Source organism: Ahaetulla prasina, chromosome 5 (genome assembly GCF_028640845.1).
Source record: "Ahaetulla prasina isolate Xishuangbanna chromosome 5, ASM2864084v1, whole genome shotgun sequence".
Taxonomy (NCBI): Eukaryota; Metazoa; Chordata; class Lepidosauria; order Squamata; family Colubridae; genus Ahaetulla; species Ahaetulla prasina.
In genome coordinates this window covers 73,107,579-73,127,681 of record NC_080543.1, presented here as the reverse complement: position 1 = coordinate 73,127,681, position 20,103 = coordinate 73,107,579, and the positions used below count along the sequence as shown (strand labels likewise).

At 45.9% G+C, this 20,103-nt stretch overlaps 1 protein-coding gene across 1 annotated transcript in view; it reads left to right on the top strand.

Moving 5' to 3' along the window:
* IL1RAPL1 (interleukin 1 receptor accessory protein like 1) overlaps positions 1 to 20,103 on the top strand; it is a 1,531,345-nt gene that overhangs the window by 322,755 nt on the left and 1,188,487 nt on the right. The window lies entirely within an intron of this gene.

Sequence of the window (20,103 nt, the reverse complement as noted above, 5' to 3'; positions counted from 1 at the left end):
GTGCTGCCTTAAGACAGAACTCTGTTCTTTTGTTTTCTGCTCTGCACAGGAAGCACGGCAGCACAGTCTTAAACAGAGTTAGGAGGGACCCTGCAGGTCATCTAGTCCAACCCCGCCCAGGGAGGATACCCTACATTATTCCAAACAGATAATTCTTAAGAATGTCCAATGTTGGAGCATTTACAACATCTTGATAAGTGAAGCAAGCCTATAATATGTAGCATAACATAATCAACCCAGGTTGAGAATACTTCAATAAGAAGAAAAGGGGTAAATGATACACAAGAATGACCCTCAATTCCCATTTTCTGGGGGTAATCTCTGCAATTCCCAGGGTTCTAGTTGCACATATTTCCTGTATCAGAATCATCATCTTCATCAAGGGGTTTGGAGCCAGTTTGTAGGCAAACACAAATATACATTCTCCCCACATAAGAAAACTCCATTTTCCCCAATACATAACCTACGTTCATAGAAAAGGCATGAGCTCGGTGGTTCTTTTCATTAGTCCAAACCCCAAAAGTCCCTGCCACTAGCATGCCAGTCAACGGCTGTAATGGGACTTCTAGTGAAGGGTTCTTTTGTTTATCTCTGAGAACTGGACCTTCGAAAAGATACCGGGAAGTGGTATTTCCAGGGGGAAAGAGGATACATAAACCTGATTTAACAGGAATGGAGAGCCAGATAGGGAGTTGAGGTGGCTGAAATATTTTTGGGCAATTTTCCAAAGACAGATTCCATCCTCCCCATCTCATGAAGGAGACAAGTGGTGTTCGTGTGAAGGAGACCTTTTGTTGAAATAAGTGGTGGGCAGAAGGAGACATACCCCTGGTTAATTTTACTCATATGTTATGAGTGAGGCTTATTTCTGATGGACATTGTTCTACTGTCAGGGACCCTACTGGAATACCAGCCTCTTATGTCTCTTCACACACAAGGTGAGTGAGCCTAGAATCTCCACACCAGTGGCTATTGGGCCAATAAAGGGAAGATGGCTCACTCCCAGTCTCCTGAATGCATGATAAAAGTCTCCTTGCAATTTGGCCACTGCCCCATGGGTTCTCCTTCCAATGTCTTTCTCAAAGAATATTGTGGCTTTGGTTCTGGCCCAGAGATTTGGTTCAACTGGAACAGCATGATAGGATGAAGGACCAGCCGACAAACATAGCCAGCATTTTTGACCCAAGGCAGGGTTAGACTGGTTAACGAGGCTATGTCCTAATTCCAAGATCCTCAACAGGTAATCCCCTTTTCTCAGTTGTTGCAAAAGCTCGTTCTCCCTTTTGTCTACTCCTCTCTTCACAGAAATTGTCAGGAGCTTCTCTTTAGGCCTAGGAGTGGGTCTAGGTCGGTATCTACGCCACCTATGAGAAATGACACGTCGTTGGTGAGAGCGGACCTGATCCAAGGTGACCCCACTCTGTGACCTGTTTTTGTCCAGCTCCACATCCCCGAATCCTCCTTCAAGGGCATGGGGGATTTCTTGGGCCTTCTCACAACCTTGGGAACTACTGTTCAGGGCACTATCACTCAGCAAGCTCCCTGTCAATAACATCCCAAGCCACAGAAAGGTCATGATTGTCTTCTCTCTACTCTCACAAGACCTTATTCACTCCCTAGACCTTTTGTTTACAAAATCACTATGTCAGAAAGGGGTTTAGAAGTATATGTGATTTGTAGGGGAAGATCAGTCTTAGGTAGCCCAAAAAACCAGTCCTTGTTTGTTATACACAATGTCCACAGACCTAGGAGTAGGACAGTGGCCCAGAGTCCCCACTCCCAGGTTTCCTCAAACATAAATATCTACACGAGTGTCGAACTGGTCGCTATCACAGTCAATGGTTGTTGACTTAGTACCAGTTCTTTTGTGTTGGGGGCGACCCCAAAAGAATAACTGTCCTACACAGCAAAGCACAAGTAACACAATCAAGTTCACTATAGCCAAAGCTACTGATACTATAGCTGCATATGTTCGAGCAAACATTTCCTAAAACATATTAAATCTTTTTCACGGTGTGTTCCTCATCCAAATTCTTCAGCCTTGCGCCGGGAATCAGCTTCTGGAGTGATTCGGCAAGGCTTGTTGTCTCAGACTGTGCGTAGAAAATCCATTGCCGGTAGGATTCAGCAAAGTCTATCTTCACATCATACGTTGAGAACCCTTTTCTGGTCAGGTCCAGTATGATGCTTTTTAGTGAATCTCAGTACTAGGGGTCTATCTGTCCTCTGCACTTGATATTGTACTAGGTCAGAGTCTTTTTGCAGCCTTCAGTCTGGTCCAATGGATCCAGCTCTTCCCTTCTAGGGTTTAAGTGCTAATGGAGAGCACATTATAACAGTGTAGGGCCCTTTCCATCTAGGCATCAGGGGGTCATCTTTCCAATGCTTGACCCATACCCTATCTCCTGGTTTAAAGGTATGTGTTGGAGTCATTGTTGGGGGTGGAACCTGTTCTAGGACATAATTCCTTAATTTGTTCACTTGGTAGTTATGCAATTGTAGTTGCTTGACTAGTTTTTGGGTCTCTATACCACCCCCCTTATGCCCCAAGTTGGGATATCCCTGAATAGGGGTGAAAAGTACTGGGGGTCTGCGAGTCCACGTATATTGGGTCTTTACTCTAGTTTTAGGATTAGTCCATTCAAAAGCAAACAGGTTCTGGCTCCCTTCTGCTAATGGAATAGTGAAGAAGGCATCTTTCAGATCTACTACTGAGAACCAGGCTGCAGAGGCCATGTGCCTCTTAGCAATGTGCTAAGTAAAACATAGGGATTGGAGACCAAAGCGTGTAGAGTGACCACCTGCCTGTTAAGGGGTCTTAGATCTTGGATTGGCCTCCATTTTCCATTAGGCTTTCTCACAGGCAAAATAGCAGTGTTCCATGGAGATCAGGTCTTTCTCAGAATATGGGCGTTAAGATATTTTTCTATTAAGTCCTGGATTGCTTGTAAAGCTTCTGTGGAGTAATATCTTTGTGGGACATTTACTGGGTGATAATTGGGCTTGAGTTGTACCTCTACTGGAATGGCATTTTTGGCAAACCCGGGGAGGTATCTTCAGCCCATAAATTTGGTACTTTGAACTGTTTCCAATCTATCCCACAACTAGTTTCTATTGCCATCATTAATCTCCATGTCTCTGTCACTGGATGTTGTACTATTAATTTTTGTCCTTCTTCATCGAATGAAATTGTAGCTTGCAATTTACTCAATAAATCTCATCCCAGGAAAGGGATGCCTTATGCACGGTCACTCACGCTCTTGTCACTTCTCGTCTGGATTATTGCAATGCTCTCTACATGGGGCTACCCCTGAAGTGCACTCGGAGGCTTCAGTTAGTCCAGAATGCAGCTGCGCGGGTGATTGAGGGAGCCACACGTTGCTCCCGGGTAACACCGCTCCTGCGCAGTCTGCACTGGCTACCTGTGGTCTTTCGGGTGCGCTTCAAGGTGTTGGTTACCACCTTTAAAGCGCTCCATGGCTTAGGGCCCGGGTACTTACGGGATCGCCTGCTGTTACCTTATGCCTCCCACCGACCCGTACACTCACACAGAGAGGGTCTTCTTAGGGTGCCGTCCGCCAAGCAATGTTGGCTGGCGGCCCCCAGGGGAAGGGCCTTCTCTGTTGGAGCACTTACTCTCTGGAACGAACTTCCCCCTGGTTTGCCTCAATTACCTGACCTTCGGACCTTTCGCCGTGAATTGAAAACGTACTTGTTTATCCAAGCGGGACTGGCTTAATTTTTTTAATTTTTTTAATTTTTCGAATTTTAATAATTTTAATTGGGGTATTATATTTATGGGTCAAATTTGACGGTTTTAATTTTCGGCCATTTATAGAATAGGTTATTTTAATTGTGGTTTTAATTTGTATATTGTACTGTTTTAATTTGGCTGTACACTGCCCTAAGTCCTTCGGGAGAAGGGCGGTATAAAAATCTAAATAATAAATAAATAAATAAATAAATAAATAAATAAATAAATATTGGGCATTCAGGGATATACACAAATTGGTGGGTTATTGAACCTTTTCCTACTTGACATTTGAGTGGGTTTAAAATTGGTTTGATACTGGCATTCACTGACATGCCTTGTATTTTTATTGACCCCTCCGATGGGGTTCCAATCATTTTATTTAATACGGATCGACAGTCACAGTTTTTGTTAGTTCTTACTCCTGAAAACCTGCTCGATGAGCAGGTGGTGGATATGAGTAGAATAATTTTTTCAAAGCTCCATTTTGTGCACTAGCTGTGACCTTTCTTGAATCATGACTTCCTGCCCCCTATTAGACCAGGTCTCATGTCTCATCTGGACTACTGCAATAGGGCTGTCTTTGAAATCAATTTGGAACAGCTAGTACAAACTGCAGCAGCGAGAGAAGTCTTTGGGGGCCCCTAGATGACTTATATTACACCTCTGCTCTGCGAACTTCACTGGCTCCCAATCTGCCTTTGAGTGTAGTTCAAGGTATTAGATATGACTTTTAAAGCTCTTTTTTTTACACAATCTGACAGACACACAATGTATAACATATAAATATTTCCTATTTCTAAACAGCGTTTCTTAGTTGTCTTCTCTCGTTTTTATACCTTTCTCCCCATATGACATTTGTTATTTTATTTTCTTTCTTATCCCCTTTTCTTTATTTATATTAAATTATCTAATATTAAAAGTTTTACTTTTCTAGATTCTTATATATTTATGATTTACATATTATACATTCCTAATACATTACTCTGTACATTCTAATTTCTCCCCTTTATTTTTTTCCTTTATTTCTAGTCTTAAGCCATTCATACCATTTATTCCAGATTGTATAATCTGTCTCTTCTTTCTCTTTAATTTCTTTTGTTAACTTGTCCATTTTGGCACATTCTAAAACTTTCCCTATTACTTCTTCATCTGTTGGTATCTCTTCCTGTTTCCAATTTTGTGCATAAGTTATTTGTGCAGCTGTTATAATGTGTAAAATCAGATATTTTATTTCTTTGGTGTATGTTCTTGTAAAGATTCCTAATAAAAATGTTTCCGGTTTGCTTTCAACTGGTTGTTCTGTTATTTTTTTAAGCCATTTTTTAATATTTGCCCAGAACGTTTTTGCCGCCGGACACGTCCACCATAGATGGTAATATGTTCCCTGAGTTTTTTTGCATTTCCAACATGTTGAATTATTATTTTGGAACATATTTGCAAGTCTTGTAGGTGGAATAGAATAGAATAGAATAGAATAGAATAGAATAGAATAGAATAGAATAGAATAGAATAGAATAGAATAGAATTTTTTATTGGCCAAGTGTGATTGGACACACAAGGAATTTGTCTTATGCTCTCAGTGTACATAAAAGAAAAGATACATTCATCAAGGTACAACATTTACAACACAAATGATGGTCAATATATCAATACAAATCATAAGGATTGCCAGCAACAAAGTTACAGTCATACAGTCATAAGTGGAAAGAGATTGGTGATGGGAACGATGAGAAGATTAATAGTAGTGCAGTTTTAGTAAATAGTTTGACAGTGTTGAGGGAATTATTTGTTTAGCAGAGTGATGGCCTTTGGGAAAAACTGTTCTTGTGTCTAGTTGTTCTGGTGTGCAGTGCTCTAGAGCACTGATAGAGCTGATGTAGTTCCCATCTTCAAAAAAGGAAAAAAAAACAGATCCAGGAAACTACAGACCTATCAGCCTGACCTCAATACCAGGGAAGATTCTGGAAAAGATAATCAAGCAACGAATCATTGAACACCTAGAAGCAAACAAAGTAATAACCAAAAGCCAACATGGGTTTGTCAAAAACAGATCATGGCAGACTAATCTCATTGCATTCTTTGACAAAGTGACAGAATTAGTGGACCAGAGGAATGCTGTCGATATAATTTACTTGGACTTCAGTAAAGCATTTGATAAAGTAGACCATAACCTACTACTAGATAAAGTAGAAAAATGTGGGTTAGACAGCACCACCACCAGATGGATTTGTAACTGGCTGACCAACCACACTTAACATGTAGTCCTCAATGGAACTACATCCACATGGAGGGAAGTATGCAGTGGAGTACCCCAAGGCTCTGTTTTAGGCCCAGTACTCTTCAACATCTTCATCAATGACTTGGATGAGGGGATAGATGGGGAACTCCTCAAATTTGCAGATGACACCAAGCTGGCAGGAATAGCCAACACTCCAGAAGGTGGGCTCAAGATACAGAAGGTTCTTGACAGACTTGAACATTGGGCGCTAACTAACAAAATGAAATTTAACAGTGAAAAAAGTAAGGTTCTACATTTAGGCAAAAAACCCAAAATGCACAGGTACCGTATATGTGGTACCTTGCTCAATAGTAGTAACTGTGAGAGGGATCTTGGAGTCCTAGTGGACAACCATTTAGATATGAGCCAGCAGTGTGCAGTAGCTGCCAAAAAAGCCAACACAGTTCTGGGCTGCATAAACAGAGGGATAGAATCAAGATCACGTGAAGTGTTAATACCACCTTTATAATGCCTTGGTAAGGCCACACTTGGAATATTGCATTCAGTTTTGGTCGCCACAATGTAAAAAGGTACCACTGTACCTCAGATTGCCGGGTGCGAATCCCTCTTTGTGAGATGGGGTCATAGGTGTCAGATGGGCTTGCTGGTCGCGTACCTGGCTCCTTGCTGCGTGACAGCAGCCCTGCCCGAGCTCCTGGAGGTGCTTAGTGGGGTGGCAGTTGAGATCCCCAGACTTTTAGTCATGGGGGACTTTAACTTGCCATCTTCCGGCTCGTCATCGACAGCAGCTCGGGAGTTCATGGCTTCCATGACGGCCTTGGACCTGACCCAAGTAGTTGATGGCCCTACTCACATTGGGGGAGGCACTTTGGATTTGATTTTTGTCTCTGGTCAGTGGTTGAGAGATCTGGACTTGAAGGAAATAGTCATTGAACCTTTGTCATGGTCAGATCACTCTCTCCTTCGCCTGGACTTTCTGACCGCCATTCAACACCGCAGGGAGACGGAGCCGATACGTTGGTTCCGCCCCAGGCGCCTGATGGACCCGGAGAGGTTCCGGACGGAGCTTGGGCCACTTCCTGAGAGTCTGGCTCACGGCACGGCTGAGGAACTTGTTGCGGCCTGGGAACAGGCCGCGGTGGGGGCCCTAGACCGTGTCGTGCCTTTGCGGCCTCTGACCCGGCGCAGGTCCCAACCGCCCTTGGTTCTCCGAGGAGCTGAGAGGATGAAGCCGGAGAAGAAGCCTAGAGAGTTCCTGGAGGTCTAGCTGCTCGAGGCTGATCGGACACTAGTGAAGTCCTATAATAGGGCTTACCTAGTGGCATTGAGGGAAGCGAGGCGTAGCTACGCCTCCTCATTGCATCGGCAGATAACCGCCCAGCCGCCTGTTTCGGGTGACCTGCCCTCCTTCATCAGGGGAGCGGATGACCCGCTGCAGGGACGTGCTGAGGAGTTTAACGGTTATCTATACGATAAAATCGTTCAGCTTCGGGACGGTCTGGACCAGAATTGCGGTGACTCAGATGAGGCGTCTGAGGGTGGTCTTGGTGACATTTTGTGGGATGAGTTTGACCCTGTGGCTCCCGAGGACATGGACAGGTTGTTGGGTAGGCTGAATGCTACCACGTGTTTACTGGACCCGTGCCCCTCCTGGTTGGTACTGGCCACTCAGGAGGTGACACGAGGCTGGCTCCAGGCAATTACGAGCGCTTCCTTGGTGGAGGGAGTCTTCCCAGCCGCCTTGAAAGAGGCGGTGGTGAGACCCTCCTCAAGAAGCCTTCCTGACCCGCTGTTTTAGGTAATTATCGTCCGGTCTCCAACCCGCCGCGGCGAAGGTTGTAGAGAGTATGGTGGCATATCAGTTTCCTTGCACCTGGAGGAAACTGTCTATCTAGACCTGCTCCAGTCCGGTTTCCGGCCCGGTTACAGCACTGAGACGGCTTTGGTCGCGTTGGTGGATGATCTCTGAGGGCCAGGGATAGGGGTTGTTCCTCTGCCCTGGTCCTATTAGACCTCTCAGCGGCTTTCGATACCATCGACCATGGTATCCTGCTGCGCCGGTTGGGGATTGGGAGTGGAGGCACCGTTTATCGGTGGTTCTCCTCCTATCTCTCCGATCGGTCGCAGACGGTGTTGACAGGGGCAGAGGTCGGCCCGAGGCGCCTCACTTGTGGGTGCCGCAGGGCCCATCCTCTCGCCTTCTGTTCAACATCTATGAAGCCGCTGGGTGAGATCATCAGTGGCTTCGTGAGGTACCAGCTGTACGCTGATGACACCCAGCTGTACTTTTCCACACCGGCCACCCCAACGAAGCTATCAAGTGCTGTCCCGGTGTTTGGAGGCCATACGGGTCTGGATGGGGAGAAACAGGCTCAAGCTCAATCCTCCAAGACAGAGTGGCTGTGGATGCCGGCATCCCGCACAGTCAGCTGAGTCCACGGCTGACTGTCGGGGTGAGTCACTGGCCCTGATGGAGAGGGTGCGCAACTTGGGCGCCTCCTGGATGAACGGCTGTCTTTGAAGATCATTTGACGGCCGCCTCCAGGAGAGCTTTTACCAGGTTCGCCTGGTGCGCCAGTTGCGCCTTTCTAGACCGGGATGCCCTGTGCACGGTCACCACGCCTCGTGACGCTCGCCTGGATTATTGCAATGCTCTCTACATGGGGCTCCCTTGAAGGGCATCCGAGACTGCAGTTAGTTCAGAATGCGGCTGCGCGGGTTATAGAGGGAGCCCTCGTGGCTCCCGTGATGACACCTATCCTGCGCAGACTGCACTGGCTACCTGTGGCCTTCGGTGCGCTTCAAGGTTCTGGTAACCACCTTTAAAGCGCCCATGGCATAGGGCCGGGCTACTTACGGGACCGCCTACTGCTACCGGATACCTCTCACCGCCCGTGCGCTCACAGAGAGGGACTCCTCAGGTGCCGCCAGCTAGACAGTGTCGCCTGGCGACGCCCAGGAAGGGCCTTCTCTGTGGGCTCACTCTGGAACGAACTCCCCAGGACTCGTCAACTTCCAGACCTCCGAACCTTCCGTCGTGAGCTTAAAACACACCTATTTATCTGCTGGACTAGTTTTTTAAATTTTCTAAATTTTAAATTTTTAAATTTTATAGGGGTTTTAATTGGTTTTAATATTTATATTATTTTTAATAATTAGGCTTTCTGAATATGTTTTCTTAATGGTTTTCTTAATTTGTATATATATGTTTTTTTTATCTGCCTGTGAACCGCCCTGAGTCCTTCGGGAGATAGGGCGGTATATAAATTTGAATAAATAAAAAAAATAAAATAAAAAAAAAAAGATGTTGAGACTCTAGAAAGAGTGCAGAGAAGAGCAACAAAAATTATTATTATTATTATTATTTATTCGATTTTTATACCGCCCTTCTCCCGAAGGACTCAGGGCGGTGTACAGCCAAGGTAAAACAAACAATGCAATATACAATTTAAAATACGAATTAAAAAACTTATTACATAATTGGCCTAAAACTTTGGAACATATAAAACTAAAACCCATTAAAAATTAATAATAAAAATTTAAAACCAATAAAATTTAAGCTAGCCCCGCGCAAATAAATAAATGTGTTTTCAATTCGCGGCGGAAGGTCCGGAGGTCAGGTATTTGGCGTAAACCCGGGGGAAGTTCGTTCCAGAGGGTAGGAGCCCCCACAGAGAAGGATCTTCCCCTGGGGGCCACCAGCCGACATTGCTTGGCGGACGGCACCCTGAGAAGTCCCTCTCTGTGTGAGCGTACGGGTCGGTGGGAGGCATGAGGTAACAGCAGGCGGTCCAGTAAGTACCCAGGCCCTAAGCCATGGAGCGCTTTAAAGGTAGTAACCAAAACCTTAAAGTGCACCCGAAAGACCACAGGTAGCCAGTGCAGTCTGCGCAGGAGTGGTGTTACGTGGGAGCTACGTGAAGCTCCCTCTATCACCCGCACAGCTGCATTCTGGACTAACTGAAGCCTCCAGGTGCACCTCAAGGGGAGCCCCATGTAGAGAGCATTACAATAATCCAAGCGGGAGGTAATGAGTGCATGAGTGACTGTGCACAAGGCATCCCAATCAAGGAAGGGGTGCAACTGACGAACCAGGCGAACCTGGTGGAAGGCCCTCCTGGAGACGGCCGTCAAATGGTCTTCAAACGACGGCCGTTCATCCAGGAGGACACCCAAGTTGCGCACCCTATCCTTTGGGGCCAATAACTCGCCTCCAACAGTCAGCTGCGGCTGCAGCTGACTGTACCGGGGTGCCGGCATCCACAGCCACTCCGTCTTGGAGGGATTGAGCTTGAGTCTGTTTCTCCCCATCTAGACCCGTACAGCTTCCAGGCACCGGGACAGCACTTCGACCGCTTCGTTGGGGTGATCCGGGGTGGAAAAGTACAGCTGAGTATCATCAGCGTACAGGTGATAACTCACCCCGAAACCACTGATGACCTCACCCAGCGGCTTCATATAGATGTTGAACAGGGTAGGCGAGAGAATCGACCCCTGAGGCACCCCACAAGTGAGGCACCTCGAGGACGACCTCTGCCCCCCCGTCAACACCGTCTGCGACTGGTCAGAGAGAGAGGAGGAGAACCACCGATAAACGGTGCCCCCCACTCCCAATCCCTCCAACCGGCGCAGCAGGATACCATGGTCGATGGTATCAAAAGCCGCTGAGAGGTCTAATAGGACCAAGGCAGAGGAACAACCCCTGTCCCTGGCCCTCCAGAGGTCATCCACCAACGCGACCAAAGCCGTCTCCGTGCTATAACCGGGTCGGAAGCCGGACTGGAACGGGTCTAGATAGACAGTTTCTGACAACCGCCACACACACACCCCCACCCCTACCTTGGGCCCTCGGTTGATGAAATGCTCGGAAACCCGGAGGGCACAGCTCAACAAGGGGAACCCCCCCTCTGGACCCAGCCAGGTCTCCGTAATGCCCATAAGGTCCGCGGACTCCCATGAATAAGATCACAAATCAGGGGAGCTTTGTTAACCACGGACCGGGCATTACATAACATCAACCGAAGATCCAAGCTCTGAGGATCATGGCCGCCCGAGGAACGGGTAGGGACTGAGGGGCAGGAGCACGTGATCGCTTTCAAACAGCGAGCACGTGCTCCCAACACTCGATACGCCCCCCCGCCATATCTGCCTCTCCCACTTACCGTACAGATTGAGCAACCGTCTAAGCCTGGAACAGACCCCTCCCCCCCTGCCTCCAAACCAGATGCCATAATGCCACGAACAAGCACAGGGGCTGGATCCCTCCCCGACGGGTTATTTCCCCCACCCGTCATATCCCTCCCCCCCCTTAAAAAACCCTTATTTAAAAATCTATTTAAAAATCCCCACAAATTATCTTGGCCACATGCCACCTCTCTGGGTCCCAAGACCCTTCATTAAGGTAAGCCCTCGATAACTTGGAGGGCCATTCCTGCGAGGCGGGGGAACCTCGCAGTCGTAATAGTTCGGCAGACGAGTATCTCATGGAAGGATAATCGATAAAACGGCAGAAGAGTGTCCATCCCTAACCGGCGAAGATGTTCCAGTTGTTCCGATAGTTCACAAAGACCCGACATTAAATGGTCAACCATATGGGCCATAGTCCGTAGAAATCCGTGGGACCAGAAGAAACAACCCAAGATCCAAAGGGTCCAGAACAACCAAGGGATCCGGAGGTCTGGCCCAAATCCAATGACCTCCCTCTCGGAAGCTGATATAACAATATTCCCTCGGTTGTTCCCTCGGCTGCTAAGATGGAAAAGTCGGCAGCCAGGATGAAAAGGTCTCCCTCGGATTCCCGGCATAGCACCGTCACGGGACAAGGACCCGTGCCGTACGGTGGTTGGAGCGACATTTATACCGCCGGTGCCGTCCATGCCGCCACTACTAAGCCACCAATTTATACCGCTGGGCCCAATATGGCACCAGCGTGCCGCTGTTGGAAATGTCCAGGCCAGGCTGCCTATCAGTCGCTGATGGAGAAAGCAACCAAAAAAGCATGCCGCTGGTGATAATTGCGGCAAGGCAGGCCATGGCCAAAAGTCAGCTGCGGGGGAGGGACGATGTTCAGGCCCATGAGGGAGGGGCGATGTTCAGGCCCATGAGGGTACCGTCCCAACGGCCTAACACACCACCGCCGATGTTACCTGCGGCCCAACACTCAGCACACAGCCGTCGATGTTCAGTACACACAGCCTTTGATGTTCTCTGCGGCCGAAAACGGCCGAAAAACAGCTGAGTCAGGCCGGGGCATCTCCTCGCACCCCCCAACATGCCCACCGCCATCCGCTGCTCGATTGAGAACTCCAGCTCCATACTCAGCAGCCGAGAGCCCAATGAGGTCCAAAGACCTCGCTCTCGGCAGCCAAGAACATCACAAGTCGGGAGCCGGAGGCCCGGCGGTCAGCAGAACGGCATCGCGGCCCGAGGACACCCAGCCGCCATCTCCACTAAGATCAGGATGCTGCCGCCATAACGTGCATGCGCAGAAGAACTTTTAGGGGACTGGAGGCTAAAACATATGAAGAACGGTTGCAGGAACTCGGTATGTCTAGTTTAATGAAAAGAAGGACTAGGGGAGACATGATAGCAGTGTTCCAATATCTCAGGGGTTGCCACAAAGAAGAGGGAGTCAAACTATTCTCCAAAGCACCTGAGGGTAGAACAAGAAGCAATGGGTGGAAACTAATCAAGGAGAGAAGCAACTTAGAACTAAGGAGAAATTTCCTGACAGGTAGAATGATCAATAAGTAGAACAACTTGCCTGCAGAAGTTGTGAATGCTCCAACACTGGAAATTTTTAAGAAAATGTTGGAGAGCCATTTGTCTGAAATGGTGTAGGTTTCCTGCCTCGACAGGGGGTTGGACTAGAAGACCTCCAAGGTCCCTTCCAACTCTGTTATTATGTTATGTTATGTTAAGTGAGAAGCTTCAGTTCTTGCCTAGACCTCTTGTTATCACAAACCTTTCAATAAAATCTCCTTTTGGAACAACTGCAGTTTCAAGAGTCCTGCTTTCTTGGGAAGATTGGAGAGGCAAGACCTTACAGTTATCTTAAATTATCTAGGTTTTGCAGTTTATAACTGCAGCAAAAACTGCTGGAGTTTTATGTATAAACCATTGTACCAGTCTATTTTAATATTAATTGTACTACTCACTCATTATAGTGCTTTGAACACAAAAAAAAGATAGATCAAAAAGAGCCAGCTACACTATTTAATATTAAAATTAACTCTTATTGAATTTACTTCTGTTTTTCAGGCCATGACAGTAAATTGGCTTAAATTACTTTTGTTGACTCTGTAGATAAATGGTGGAGAAAATTAAGCCATATGCGTGATTGTGTAGATACTGTGTATGTGGTTTAAATTCAAATTTGGGCCTATGGTAAAACTTTTGCAAACATCTGCACTCTCTTTAGATATAATTATTTACATAAAAATATTCGTTTCAGAAAGTGGATTATCTTACATTCAGTGTTATCTTTTTCCCCCAAAATCTGTAAGTTCGATGACTTTCTGTCATACTTTGGAATATTCAATGATCAAACTTATGGAGGATCTTGTTTATTAAACAACTTACTATAGTGGGCTGGTGGTTATGTCAATTTCTTCAAAATTGGTGGTGCCACAGTGGTTAGAATGCAGTACTGCAGGCTAACTCACTGCTCACTCCAGGAGTTCAATCCTGACTGGCTCAAGGTTGACTTCTGAGGTCAGTATAAAATGAGGACCCAGATTGTTGATTCTGTTGATTGTTGCTGTTGATTGATTCTGTAAACTGCTTTACAGAGAGAGCGGCAAAGAACTGTGAAGAGGTATATAAGTCTAAGTGTTATTGCTATTGCTGTTACTGCATTGTTATCTTTTGCCTTTCTAAATAGTGATTAAAAATTATAATTGGAAAAACCTTAAAAATAAATTGTATTTCATTAAAATTGCATTATGGAAGAAATTAAACTTATTTCAATCTGGGCTTACAAGACAGCAAATGGAATTGCTTAGGGCTTAAATCATACTTTTCACCTCATTACACTGGGAATGGATCTTGCATATCCTAATCAAGGTCATCTTCTTTATTTCTTTACATGCAGTAAATGTAAAGTAAATGCAGTAAAAGAAATCATATTGCAATTCAAAGTTCTGCTTGCTAACCAATCTGGTGAACATTGCTTATTTCATTATGACTTAGTCCCATTTAATTCATTGTAAGCTTTCCTAATAGGCATGTTGTTATTTTAGTTCAAATACTGACATCATATTTCTAAGTATTCCTTCTAGCTTCATTTATTAATATGTCTGCAATGGACAGTTTCTTATTTATTTAATTTTAACAGCATTAGAGCATTTTTTTCTTGGAAAGCAGTACTTATTTGTGTGTGTTTATGTATGTGTTTATGTATATATTTATTACTATACGTTTATAAACATATATAGGTGGTAAGTGTTTCACAACAAACACACACACACAACTGCTGTCATGCACAGAAAGAAAAAAGAAAGGAAGGTTAATAAATGAATAAATGAGATTTTTAAAAAAGTTTTCCAATTGGTTTATGGAAATAATCCAGGATCTTAAAAGATTGCAAAACATTTTTTGAGTTAATCAAGAGAAAAAGAGCTGACCCATTTCTACTTATTTTCTTTACTTTTTGGTCTATTTGCATATTTTTCATAGAATTCTGTTCACATCTATTCATGAACAGTTTTGTCTGAATATAAGTAGTAGAACCATGACAAAGCATGACACATTGGTTGATGTATGAGTTATTATTGGGCTTCTATATCCAGACTTGTTTACAATAGCCAGTCATTGTATGAATAATTTACTCTGAGGTAACTGGCTCCTAAGGAGGTGTAGTTCTGGTAAGTGTTCAGTCCCTTTTTAAAAAGCTATTAAAAAAGAATTAGCACAAGCCTTAAAAAGGAATGTAGCATGAGCGATACATATTAAAGTATGCAAGCTGTCTCAAAGCAAATGTTCTGTGCTGATAGATCAGCCTAAAATAAATTCATATTTAGTGTTTTTACTCTGGAAAAAGAAATCATTAAATAATCTTGCATCTATAGTTGTATATGTGAAACAGAGGGGGTGACAGGATATAATGTGTTTTTTGGTGGGGGGGTTAGACTAGAGTTAGACTAAACCTACCATGTCTACTGTAGGCTGCAAAAGTCTAGATGATCATCAAATGACAGTAAAGGGATGGAGGAAATCCTAAATATGGATTGTCACTTAATGATCATACAGAATTTTGCAATTTTGATATATGGTGCCTTTTAAATAAAAGAGTGAAGATGATGAATATATTTTTCAGAATAGATTAGGTTTAGTATTTTGTTGAATGGTTTAAGCTTGACTAAAATCCATCATTATATATAGAATAGAATAGAATAGAATAGAATAGAATAGAATAGAATAGAATAGAATTTTTTATTGGCCAAGTGTGATTGGACACACAAGGAATTTGTCTTGGTGCATATGCTCTCAGTGTACATAAAAGAAAAGATACGTTCATCAAGAATTCTAAGGTACAAAGCTTAATGATAGTCATAGAGTACAAATAAGCAATCAGGAAACAATCAATATCAATAGAAATAGAAAGAGCAATATATTCAATATCCATATAAACAGTGTGTTGTCTGGTTACAATTCTTTTGAGTAATACTCATAGTAATAATAATAATAATCTCTGCCTGTGAAATGAATGAGAACCACAGATAATTAAGATACTACTTAAGCTAGATCAACCCTTGCATAATGGCAAGCCTTGATTTGTGTGCTCACAAATTCCAAACTTATATACATTTACTGGAAAATAATTTTTACTGGTTCCAAAGGCACAGATTTACCAATACTAAATCATATTTCCAGTACATTTTCTCAGAACGTCTCTATTCTTTATATTTATAAATATAAAGTCTATGGGGCGATTTGAAGAATAACTGTTTTGAGAGCTGCAGATGAACTGCTCTCATTGAATTTGCTGGATTTTCAGATACAGGAGAAGTGCTGCTTTATAAGATTATGAGGTGTACATCGACCTCAGTTAAGGTAACATTCATGTATAATGTATATTCCCCCCTCTCTCACCCTACAAAAATTGCGAGCGAAGGCTACGTGGGATGCACTGCTAATCCTCCAGAAGGCAGTCAAAATTATTTCAAGGATTATAGTTTGTGAGGGTGAGCATTAAAACAAAACAAAAATGTTATGCACGACTTCTGGATCAAAGAGAAAGCAAAGCACAAAGGCCTGGCTGAAAAAGGGAGAAAGGGATTCTTGCTCCAGGCTACTTTAAAATGTTTTAAAGCTCAGCCATTCAGTCAGCTCCAGTAATGCATCTGACCTATGGCTTCCTGGCACTTCTTTTCCTTGTAGCACTGAGCTCCTTGGCTTTTGAAATCCAGCACTCCTTTTTGGGAGTCAAAAGTGCTCAGGTTCGACAGCCAGAGAAGTGGCACTGGATTTCAAAAGCCAAGCAGCAAGGAGAAGTGCCGGGAAGCCATTGGCAAGATGAAGAGCATTCAGCCAACATTCAGAGGCAAGCGGGAAGCTCCGGTAAGCATGGAAAGTGGTGCAGATGAGCAGCCTGTCCTGCCTCACAGATAGCGTAGGAAGCAGCGGGAAGTGCAGGAACCTGTGGGAAGTGCCGGGAAGCTGCCTGCCTCCCGGACAGCTTGGAGAAGCAGGAAATGGCAGGAAACAGTGTGAGCCAGCAGCCTGCCTCTCAGACAGTGTGGGCAAATGGAAAACAGCAGGAAATGGCATGGGCCAGTGACCTGCCTCCTGAATAGCACAGGTGAAGGAAAGGCCTAGCAAACTGCCTCCCCATCCCTGGCCTCCAGTTTGCCTGCCTTGCTTCGCCACCGCGGCTGCATGTCATGAGGTGCTGGGAAGCTGCATGGCCATGCTGGCTGGGAGAATGCTTTCCCTTGATCGGGAAGCTGCAAGGCTGCGCTGGCTGGGAGAACGCTCTCCCCCCTGGCCGGGAAGCCGCATGGCCACACTGGCTGGGAGAATGCTCTCCCTGCTGGCTGGGAAGGTGCATGGCTGTGCTGGCTGGGAGGACAAATTTGAGCTCCTTTGCATTTCTCACCATTGTGTGCAGGGAAACAAAAGTTTGTGGGGCTAAAAAAAAAGTTCAATCAATCAAATCCAACTTCTTGTGGAAGAAAAAGAATTTTTTTCATGCAGCTTCCCAGCCAGGGGGAAAGCATTCTCCCAGCCAGCACAGCCATGCAGCTTCCCAGTGCCGCATGGGATGCAGCCATGGCGGTGAAGCAAAGCAGGCAAGCTGGAGGCCAGGGATATGGGGGCAGCTTGCTAGGCCTTTCCTTCGCCCATACTGTCCAGTAGACAGACTGCTGGATGCATTTTTCCCTTTGCATTCAAAACAACTATTCCAGACAAAGGGAGATTTACTTTCTGACACAAATAGTCTCAATTCCATAATGTACAGATTAAAAACATGTAGAGGTCCCAGCTGCTAAGGGGCTTTACTTTTTTATATAAGATTTTCAGCTGGTAGAGTGCTACAGGAGGCTGTGGAGGCCAAAAACAGAAAATGGAAGCATTTTGGCCTGCAGAGGCACCGTGGCCCATCCTTTGATATTTCTTTTTTTTTAATTGAAAAGGTTTTACAATTTTTTTCCCAACAATTATTTCCCCCCCTCCCTCTGCCCTCCACCCTCCCCCACCCCCCCCAAGACTTCCCAGAGCAAAATACAGGGTATTACATCTAACAATCATAAGCTAAAATTCAACAATAAACCATCACCCATAACTTCTCCTCTCCCCTTTGCAACCTTAACTCCCCTTTCCCATTTAAACAAATACACTAATACAGTACAATTCCTACAACCACTCATAAGCTATCTGATACTTTTTAGTCTGATATTTGTTTTGAATATAATCAATCCAACTTCTCCATTCCAATATATATCTTTCTTGTGAATAGTCTTTCAAATACGCTGAAATTTTTGCCATTTCTGCTAAGTTCGATACTTTAAGTATCCATTCTTCAATAGTAGGCAAATCTTATTTCTTCCAATATTGCACAACCAATAATCTCGGTGCTGATATTAAATTTAAAATCAGTTTAGTCTCTATTACTGTACAGTCCGTAATTAGACCCAATAAAAATAACTGTGGTGTAAACTTTTATCTTCTTTTTCAAGTTAGTCTGCATAATCCACCAAATTTTTATCCAAAATGCTTTGATTTTTTTACAAGTCCCCCGAGGGCCCAGGGTAGGGGTGGGGGGGTTGCGGTTGCTATTAAAGAGAGTCTAGAGCCGAGGGAGACCACTGTACCTCAGATTGCTGGGTGTGAATCCCTCTTTGTGAGATGGGGTCATAGGTGTCAGATGGGCTTGCTGATCACGTACCTGGCTCCTTGCTGCGTGACAGCTGCCCTGCCTGAGCTCCTGGAGGTGCTTGCCGGGGTGGCAGTGGAGACCCCCAGACTTTTAGTCATGGGGGACTTTAACTTGCCATCTGCCGGCGCGTCATCGACAGTGGCTCGGGAGTTCATGGCTTCCATGACGGCCTTGGACCTGACTCAAGTAGTGGATGGCCCCACTCACATCGGGGGTGGCACTCTGGACCTTATTTTTATCTCTGGTCAGTGGTTGAAGGATCTGGATTTGAGAGATGTAGTCATAGAACCTTTGTCATGGTCAGATCACTCTCCTTCGCCTGGACTTTCTGACCGCCACTCAACACCGCAGGGAGACGGAACCACAACGTTGGTTCCGTCCCAGGTGCCTGATGGACCCGGAGAGGTTCCGGACGGAGCTTGGGCCACTTCCTGAGGGTCTGGCTCACGGCACGGCAGAGGAACTAGCCGCAGCCTGGCAACGGGCTGCGGCTGGGGCTTTAGACCGTGTCGTGCCTCTGCGGCCTCTGACCCGGCGCAGATCCCAACCGGCTCCTTGGTTCTCCGAGGAGCTGAGGGGGATGAAACGCCGGAGAAGACGCCTAGAGAGCTCCTGGAGGTCTAGCCGTTTAGAGGCTGATCGGACACTAGTTAGGTCCTATACTAGGACCTACCTAGTGGCACTGAGGGAAGCGAGGCGTTGCTACGCCTCCTCCCTCATTGCGTCGGCAGATAACCGCCCAGCCGCCCTGTTTCGGGTGACCCGCTCCCTCCTACATCAGGGGGAGCGGGATGACCCGCTGCAGGGACGTGCTGAGGAGTTTAACGGTTATCTATACGATAAAATCGTTCAGCTTCGAGACGGTTTAGACCAAAATTGCGGCGATTCAGATGAGGCGTCTGAGGGTGGTCTTGGTGATATTTTTTGGGATGAGTTTGACCCTGTGGCTCCCGAGGACATGGACAGGTTGCTGGGTAGGCTGAATGCCACCACGTGTTTACTGGACCCGTGCCCCTCCTGGTTGGTGCTGGCCACTCAGGAGGTGACACGAGGCTGGCTCCAGGCGATTACGAGTGCCTCCTTGTTGGAGGGAGTCTTTCCGGCCGCCTTGAAAGAGGCGGTGGTGAGGCCCCTCCTCAAGAAGCCCTCCCTGGACCCGGCTGTTTTAGGTAATTATCGTCCGGTCTCCAACCTTCGCTTCGCGGCGAAGGTTGTAGAGAGTATGGTGGCATATCAGTTTCCCCTGCACCTGGATGAAACTGTCTATCTGGACCCGTTCCAGTCCGGTTTCCGGCCCGGTTACAGCACGGAGACGGCTTTGGTCGCGTTGGTGGATGATCTCTGGAGGGCCAGGGATAGGGGTTGTTCCTCTGTCCTGGTCCTATTAGACCTCTCAGCGGCTTTCGATACCATCGACCATGGTATCCTGCTGCGCCGGTTAGAGGGATTGGGAGTGGGAGGCACCGTTTATCGGTGGTTCTCCTCCTATCTTTCCGACCGGTCGCAGACGGTGTTGACAGGGCGGCAGAGGTCGGCCCCAGGCGCCTCACTTGTGGGTGCCGCAGGGTCGATTCTCTCGCCCTTCTGTTCAACATCTACATGAAGCCGCTGGGTGAGATCATCAGTGGCTTCGTGTGAGGTACCAGCTGTACGCTGATGACACCCAGCTGTATTTTCCACACCGGCCACCCCAATGAAGCTATCAAGTGCTGTCCCGGTGTTTGGAAGCCG